Consider the following 9,694-nt stretch of genomic DNA (forward strand, 5'->3'; position numbering starts at 1 on the left):
GAGAGGATCACAAAATAGGGAGAACAAGAAAATTTCACAAATACACTGAAATGCACTTCACCGAATATTTAAAATCAGACCTTCAGAAAATAGCAGGGTTTGGAAGTAACAGTTTGCACAGATGGACCTACTTGCCCTCAATTTTGAGCCTAGCGGGATCAGGTTACATATGAAATGCACAGGAATGATCATTCCACCTGGGAGTTAGGAGATTTTTCCACTTATCATTTGGGAAAACCTCCAGTGTGAAATCCGACCAAGAATCTAAATAGTGCAGCGTCAAATCCCAGCCAGTCACATCAAAAAGAGAAGAAAAAGCGTAAATCCTTTGTTGTGGGAGACGACGGAAGCTAGGTTCCAATCTGCGTGCTGCGGCCGGGTCCGAGTGTGTTTTCCAGGACTTCATCCATGATCCGCTCACGCGGGGCTGAGGCCTGGTGTCAAGGCAAGCATCCCTCGGACTGGTCGGAGAGGAAACGCCGTTAACACGGGGATTGGAGACACGCCTCGGCACTGGTGCGGGCCGGTCGTTACGCCAGGGGGAGAGAAGTAAATCTTCGGGGCTCCGTCCCCGCCGCGCTGAGCTGGGGCCCAGCAGGGGCGGCTCAGGGCCAGGCGCCGGGGGCGGCCCAGGTCGCGCAGGCCCCGGCCACCAACCAGGAAACGCCTCTTTGGAGGAGAGATGCCGGTTGTAAACGACCAAGCTGCCCTGTCGCGTAGGAACAGCTCCACAGTGGACACCAGCGGGCAAGGCCACTTCCCGGAGAGCTCAACGCGGCACCCGGCGCCACCTTCCTCCTCGGAAACCGCCACGCGCCCGCCGCCGGGCCTGCCATGGGGCTTCCCAGCATGCCCTGCTCCGCCCAGGACACGCCCCTCCAGCCGGACACGCCCCCTCCAGCCCGGACACGCCCCACTCCGCCCCAGACACGCCCCCTCCAGCCCGGGCACGCCCCACTCCGCCCCCAGACACGCCCCCTCCAGCCTAGACACGCCCCCTCCAGCCCGGGCACGCCCCACTCCGCCCCGGACACGCCCCCTCCAGCCCGGACACGCCCCCTCCGCCCCGGGCACGCCCCCTCCGCCCCGAGCACGGCCACCTCCAGCCCGGGCACACCCCTCTCCACCCGGCACCCCTCTCCACCACGGGCACACCCCCTCCGACCCGGGAACGCCCCCCTCCACACCGTGTACGCCCCTCCCCGCCCCGGCACGCCCCCCTCCACCTGGCACGCCCCTCCCCATCCTGGCACGCCCCGCTGCCACACCTACAGCAGGCTCTCCCGGGGGCTGTCGGTTCACCATCTCGGGCTGCTCCAGCGCAGGCTGGCATCCCCTAGCGGGGATAAGGAAGGGGCTTGTGTGCAGGAATAAGACTTATTCAAGGTAAGCTCTCTACCTTAATGCTTGGAAAATCTCCCTACCCTCCTCCCACAGATCTCCTGCGTCCTTCCAAATCTCGAATAACCAATGGCCCTAAGTCTCACCCACCTGGGAATAAGCTGTAGTTCCCCAAAGTCAATCAACCTCACGTTAGACAATTAGAGAGAACACCTGCTCAGCATCAAACCTGCCCTCATGAGTCTTTTGCACAAATCTTCAGCTGTATCCTCTCTGGGCTATTATTCATTGTCTAATTGCTTTGTTTCCCACTAACAAATTTAATCATAGTCTGCAGAAACTTAATTTACTACGCCTGGAGGAACAAAATGCAAAGGGAGTGTGAGGAAGCGAGCCACCCACTTTTTTTTTTTTTCAGTTAACGTTGATGTGAATGCAAACTTTACCCAATTGTGTTGTTAATATTACTAACACCTGACATGAAGAGACTGCCTTAGAATTTATATGTAATAGTTCATATGTTTATTAAGCACCTCAACCCTAAAAATAATCCTGTAGCTTGGTAGGTGAAGTGTGATATCTTGCTGGTTTTACAGATGAAGAAACCATCTGTGAGAGATTTAAGAGACTTGCTTAAGTTTTATATCTTAAGACTTGTGGCAGAAGTGAGGACTCAAACCCAGGACCTCCCATTTTTTACTCATGCTAAGAATTTCTTAAAACAAACAAACAAACAAACAAACACCACTGTTATTCAAAGCCTTTTGCTTGAGTGCATTTTGGTTAGCATAAGGGAATGACTACCCTATAATATCCTTCTCTTTTTAAGGGTAACTAATTAAAAAATAAATAAAACAACAAAGATGCCCTATATGCACATATATTTACATATGTGTGGGTATGTATCTCTATGTGTGTGTACATATATATGTATATATTTATCTCATATGTGTATATGTGTACAGATATCTCCAGGCGATATGGTCCAAAAGGCAGCTGGGAGTCTGGAGTAACCCTGGACTACTCTCTGGTTCACCAGGGTTACACTGTAGTTCTCCCTTCTTGGGTTTGGCTCCAGCTGGCCCCTTTGGGACCCTCCAAACCCAAGCCTATGGATCTCCTAGGGTAATTTCTGCCTGACTTTGGAGCCCAGGATGAAGACAAGACGTGTTACTCAGGAGAGGTCACAGGTTTGTCATCTGCCGAGAGATCTGACAAATGTGATCTGGGTTAGTGGGTTTTCCATCATCTTGGGTTTGATCAGTGTTTTTTTGTTTTTGTTTTTTGGCATTGTTCTTTGTTTTTAACATCTAATGATGTTAGAAATGTACAGTCCTGAAACATTAGCTTCAATTATTTCTCTATTCCGAAATAAAGGCAGAAAACCCCTTTTTTCCGAGCCTGAGAATTTATTTTCTGATAGTACCCAGATGTTTTCTGAGAGAGCATAGTAGTAAAGATTTCTACAATAATGAAGCGAACAGAGGTGATGAAAAATAGTGTTTAGCCTGCACTGTATATCCTCGTCTATATTTTAAAAATAAAGTGGTCTAGTTGGGAAAAAAGCTTAATACAGGATATTAAAGAAAGTCTTAAAACAAGCCCCAAATACTTCTTTAGAGAAAAGAGATCATTCTTAAACACTTTTTGAATGTTTAATATGATTTAATAACACATTAAAATAATCTAAGTATCCAGCTAAACATAGATTGATCAGGAAAATATATGGTCCTATCTCCAGGGATTTGGCTGAAGAATCAGTACTAAAATTTAATGAAACAGACCCAAATTTATTATAGCAGACATAGTATTATCTCTGTTTTGAAACAGTATTTAGTTAATATACATTGTATTTTTTTGTTTCTGAAGAATGCCATTTACGAAGTCCTTAGTGAAGAGCTAAAAAATAATTAATATATAAACACTTCAACTTTAAGCTTTCTCATTGTAGTTTCCTGTTGGAATAAATAAAAGACCTTCATTACAAGTGAGGCCTTATACCACATCTTTTTTTTTTTTTCTAATTCTTTTGGATGTTTTGGAACTATTGCCCATTAAAAGAAAAATCTGATTGCTAAATCAGTATTAAAATAGAATCCAGCTATGGTTTTTCTCTTTGCTGTGTTTCTATTTTTTGTTACTTCTTGCATTCTATATACAAACACTGTGCTTTGATATTTTAAAACCATTAAGTAGCAGAAAGGGGGAATTTCCAAAATGGGATTTCTGCTTGCTTTATATGTAGGAAAATCACGTTACTTGTTTCTGTATTATATACAGAAAAAAATGTATGGAGCTAAAAGAATACCTGAGATATTGTCTGTTATGGAATTGAAAGTAATAAGCCTGACAGTAGGGAATCCCTGGGTGGCTCAGTGGTTTAGCGCCTGCCTTTGGCCCAGGGTGCGATCCTGGAGTCCCGGGATCGAGTCCCACGTCAGGCTCCCTGCATGGAGCCTGCTTCTTCCTCCTCCTGTCTCTATCTCTCTCTCTCTCTCTCTCTATCATAAATAAATAAATAAATAAATAAATAAATAAATAAATAAATAAATAAATAAATAAATAAATCTTTTAAAAAAATAAGCCTGACAGTAACTTTTTTTTTTTTTTTTTTTGTCCTCAAGGAGAAATATCAGAGATTGGTTTCCATCCTGAGGACCAAATAAAGTTACTGTGTGACAAAAGATTTTTTTTTTTAAACAGTAGTTTGGTACTAAAATACTATCTTTGGGCTATATGCCTTAAGACTACCTTCTTTTTTAAGTATTTTACTTATTTACTTTAGAGAGAGAGAGTTTGTGGGCACACATGTGGGGGGAGGGGGGTGCAGGGGAGGCGGGAGGGAGAGGAAGAGGAAATGGGAGACAATCTCCAGTAGACTCCGTCCTGAGCACAGAGCCAGATGCCAGGCTGAGTCTCACAGCAGCTGAAACCAAGAGTCAGATGCTTAATGGACTGAGTCACCCAGGTGTCCCAGGACTAACTTCTAGGTAAAGGAGGTCTTTTGGGTACTTAAGAATGTGAGTTCTCTTGGATAAAGTCCAAGATGAACTGTCCTTATTTCAAGATCCACTTATGGAGCATAGTGTTAAAGGTTGGCTATGGATGTACTGACATTATCATCATCTTATTAAACATTAGCACTTAAGTTTCTCTGGAAGGATCGTGGGGGGACCTTTTTCTGCTAGAGAAAGTGTACAATGTGGGAAAGATGATTGTAGGGAGAGAAAGGACAGCCCTATCAAATGGTAAGAATAGCTAAATGGCCAGCTTTAGGGCTCCAGAGTCAGCTAGCCTGGCTCAAGTTCAAGTTCTACCAGATACTAATGATGTAAGGGTTCATTGTACAATGGAGATGATAATAGTATTAAGATGAAAGAAATTCATACATGTAACTTCTGACATGTAGCAATTGGTCAATAAATATTGGCTACTACTGTCTGAGAGTTTAAGCTATTTACCTATTGCCTGTAGGAACAGAATGAGTGAATGATGAAAGGAAAATAGAGACTGTAGGGGTACCTGGCCAGCTCAGTCGGTAGAGCATGTGACTCCTGATCTCAAGGCTGTGAGTTCAAGCTCCACGTTAGGTGTAGGGATTACTTAAAAATAAAATCTTAAAAAACAGGGACTGGATGGTTATGTTTGCAGGTTTCTACTAGAAACCCATGTGGCTCATACCCATTTTCTTTATTATACTACCCATAATGTAAACCCCTCCACTGTCTAACCTATGTACCCTTTCAGTGCTCTCCTATCCTAATGTTTATCTGGGCTTCTTCCTTCTTCCAGACTCTCACTCCTCTCCTTCTGACATCCTCCCACTGTGCCTGGCAGGATTTCCAATGCAGGAGGCATTAACCCTACTATGTTCTTGACTTCTTCGAAACGTTACAATCTAGTTTAACCAAGTCTGGTTCTCCACTGAGGACACTGCTTCCCCAGAAGCCCTTTCAGGAGCTCATTGTCCTCACTCTTCAGTGTCATTTCCAGACCATTTCCCTCCTGTCTTCTTCAGGCACCTCAGAGGTCTCACTGATACATCAGAACGATGCGGGTGATTGTGATATTTAATTGATAGTTGTCGGGAATATACAGGGACATTGCATGTAAAATGCTCAGCACAGTGCTACATATTAAACTCTCAGTAAATATTATTTACTCTATGTCTACCCGACTCTCCCAAAAGTGTGTGTCATCATCTGAAATGACTACGCCTATGAAATCATACTTTTGGCCTCCGACTAGTATCTTCTATCTGTTCTAGTCCATTGGCTTTCCTCCTTCTCTGAGCTAGAGCACAGCTTAGACTCTGTTCTCCCACATGTTTGACGTTTTCTTGCCAAGATCATAAACTGTCTTGTTTTCTTTCATTCACATCCAGTCACATCTGCAGATTCCCAGACATAGATGAGTCCAACTGTCCATCTTATCTTTACCTGTACCAGGTTACTGGGGAAAATCAGACTGCTGAGTAGATTTGCATCATTATGAATTCATTGTCACCAACCTCAGGTGGGCTCTCAGCTTTCTCTTTCACTCCCTACTGTGTTCTCTCGGTCAACTCGGTATCCCATCTCCACTCTGCATATTTCAAAGCTTCCCCAATGTCTTCAAACACATGCCCTCTCACTTACCTTCCTCCTTGCCCCACTCTTAGTAAAATAGACTTGCATCTTCAAAGTCAAATTAGATAAGGGGGAGCTCCTGATATTTCAAATCCTATAAACCCATTGTTTCCTTATTTCCTCCTGTTTCAGTGAAAGCGGTATTCTTTGTCCTGTCTACCTATGGTCAGTTGGCCGGCCTTCCTTCCTTCCTTCTGATTTATTTATGAGAGAGAGAGAGAGAGAGAGGGTAAATGCATATGCACTAGTAGAAGGGGCAGAGCAAGTGGGAGAGAGAATCTGAAAGACTTCATGCTGAGCCTAAAGCCTGATGTGGGTCTCAGTCTCATGACCCTAATCATGACCCTAGTCAAAACCAAGAGTGAGACATCCAATCAGTTGTGCCACCCAAGTGCCCCTTGATCTTTCTTTCATAGGATCTATCAGTAATTTCCTCTCTTTCTCTGATTTCAACCTCTGCCTTGATACTGCCCCGTCAGTATTTAACAGTGCTCATATTACTCATCTTAAAAAAAAAAAAGCTCCCTTGAATTCACCTTTTCCTACCTGTTTGCTTTCTTTTCCTTTTCCCTTCCTATCTAAGGTTCTTGAAGGAGATGTATATTCTGTGTCTCTTCCCTCAAGTTCCACTCACTCTTCAACCCACTACAATAAGGCTGTGGACCCCATCACTCTACTAGAACTGCTCTCACAAGGGTCTTTGGCTTTTTATTTCTAAATGCAGTAGAAATGCACAGTTTGCTTGACCTCTTGGCAGCTTTGAAATGACTGACCGTTGCCCCCTTTTCACAGCCCTCTGTGTTCTTGACTTCCTTTCTGCCATTTTTTTCATGACTTCTTAGGTTATCTTGCTAGCACCTCTTCCTGTTCATTTCTTAAGTAGGGTCTCTGTCCTGTGTCCTCTTCTCAACTCACTGTATGTATTTTCCTTTTTAATCTCATCTGATCCTATAATTTCATATCACCTTTATATAGCAGTGACTCCCGCATTTAGATTTACAGCCAGAGGCTCTCCTGAGCTTCGGACCCATATCTCTAACTGCCTATTGGACACCTCTTGGATGTCTACAGCCCAAACTCAACATGTTTAAAACTGAACTCATAATCTTCACTTGCACCAGCACAACCTATTTCTCTTCCAGGGTTCCTTCATCTCAATTAGCTACCCAAGCCAGAAATCTAGAAATTATCCTTGACTTCTCCCTCACTTTCTACTTCCAAGCCAGAAATCTAGAAATTATCCTTGACTTCTCTCTCACTTTCTATATCCAACTAAAAAAATCAAGTCTTGTATCTTTTACTTCCAAACTACCCCCAACCCCAACCCATTGTTTCTCTCATTCATACTTTTATTGTCTTAATCAAACTACCAGCTCTCTAAAGTGAATTATTTCAACAGCCTCCTTCTGAAGGATCTAAATACTGCTCTCTGTCAAATCCCTCTCACTTCAGAAAGTGTGCTTTTAAAAACACAAATTTGGTTGTTACTGTAAGCTTTAAATCCTTTAATAGTATTTTAGTTAGGGTTCAATCAGAGAAACAGGCCCATAGATATGTACCAAGAGATTTGTTGCAAAGAATTGGTTTACGCTGGTTGAGGCAAGTCTAAATGCCATAAGGGCAGGCTCTCAGGAAGGGCTGGCTGGAATTCTTGGGTATGGGCTGACGTTGCTGTATATAGGTAGAATTTCTTCTTCAGGGAGTAGTTGGTTCTGCTTTTAAGGGTTTTCAACTGATTGAATCAAGTCCAGCCAGACTATCTGGGGTAATCTTAAAGTCAACTGATTATGGACGTTAGTTATATTTGCAAAATACCTTCATGGCAACGCTTAGTGTTTAATTGAATAACTGGGGACTATTAGCCTACCCAAGTTGACACATTGAAAAGGCCATCACAAATAGTTTTTCACACCTTTCAAATAAAGCCCATACTTAATAGTGGCTGCACGGACAGTAGTCCCGCCTTATCTGTGGTTTCATTTTCCCTGGTTTCAATTACCAGGTGTCAGCCATGGTCCTATGTCAGAAGGTCTGTAGTAGCCTAACACTATGTCCCAGTGCTTACATCCTTCACCTCACTTCCTCTCATCACATAGGCATCTTACCTCACAGCATCACAAGAAGTAGAAGGGTGAGAACAGTACAATAAGATATTTTGAGAGCAAAATATCACAGAACGTTTATTACAGCATATTGTTATAATTGTTCTATTTTATTATATTATTGTTAATCTCTCACTATGCCTAATATGTAAGTTGAACTTTATCATAGGGATGTACGTATGGAAAAAACACCGTGTATCTAGGGTTCAGTACTGTCTGCCATTTAAGGCATCCACTGGTGATCTTAGAGTGCATCCCCTAGAGATAAGAGAGGGCTACTGTAATGCCTGTACAACTTGGTGTTCATCTTCCTGTGCTTTAGGGAGATTGAGATCCTTTCATTTCTGGAATGTACCTAAGCTCTACCTATAATGTTCTTTCTCTTTTCTTCTCTACCTAGCTACCTTGCAGGTCATTCTTAGGAGGCCTTTTCTCACCTTTAGTCTGAGTTAGATCATATTGTTAAAAGCTCTCTTAAAATCCTATATTTCTTCTATCATAATATTCTTCACATTTTATTGCAATTGTTTGTTGTCTTCCTTGCTCTATTGGAAGGTATGTCTTATCCCTATATTCCAAGCATTTAATATACTGCCTAATACATAGTAGGTGGTCCCTAAGTATTTGTTGAATAACCAGAGGATGAATAAATATAGATTTGTTATTTTATTAGAAATCTGGTTAAATTTGCGAGTATAGGATATCCACACTTAATTAGAAGTGTAAAACGTTTTCCAAGGCAAACATGTCTGACTTTAATTTTTCACTGTAGTGGGTCACCAAGCTACCTTCTATTAGAATGGATAATGGAATAGTAGCTTTTAAAGGTTCTTCTTTCTATGAATAAATATCATCTTATAGGAGTCATGAGTTATTCATATATTAAATGTTGAGCACTTTCTGGTCATTGTTATAAGTTCAAGGGATACAGCGGTGAGCATGACAGGTAAGGTACCTATTTTCATGTAGTTTACATGAGAAGTGCAGACATAAGGCAAACAATACCTGGAAGTCAATAAAGCAATAAGAATAATTTCCAGTGATAAGGAAAATAATAATAAAAATAACATGATATGATAGTAACTAGCTCACTGAAGGGAGAGTGAAGTAAAGTGGTTAGAGAAAGCCTCATTTCATCCATCAATGAAAGGAGGGTAGTTTAACTGTTAAGAAAATACACCCCCCCCCCAAATACATTTACCATTAAAGAGGGTATTATGAGGTACTTGGGTGACTCAGCTGGTTAGGTGTCTGTCTCTGGGGATCCCAGGACCCTGGGATCATGACCTGCATTAGGCTCCCTGCTCCATGGGGAGTCCACTTCTCCTTCTCCCTCTGCCTGCCACTCCCCCTCCTTGTGCTCTCGTTCTCTTTCTCTCTGTCAAATAAAATCTTTAAAGAGAGTATGTGCATATTATATATATTAACTTTAAAAACTTTCTTCATATCCTTTCTTTTTATGGATAGAGCAACTGAGGCCCTGGGAATTAAGTAACTTGCCCAAGGCTACATACAGCTTAGTGGCAGAGCTGGGATTCAAATGTTGGTCCAGTTAATCCTAAACCCATGCTTTCTCCACAATGTCATATTCTTTTTTTCTTTTTTAATTTTTTAAAGATTTTA

This window comes from Nyctereutes procyonoides, unplaced genomic scaffold (assembly GCF_905146905.1).
Source record: "Nyctereutes procyonoides isolate TBG_1078 unplaced genomic scaffold, NYPRO_anot_genome, whole genome shotgun sequence".
NCBI classification, from domain to species: domain Eukaryota; kingdom Metazoa; phylum Chordata; class Mammalia; order Carnivora; family Canidae; genus Nyctereutes; species Nyctereutes procyonoides.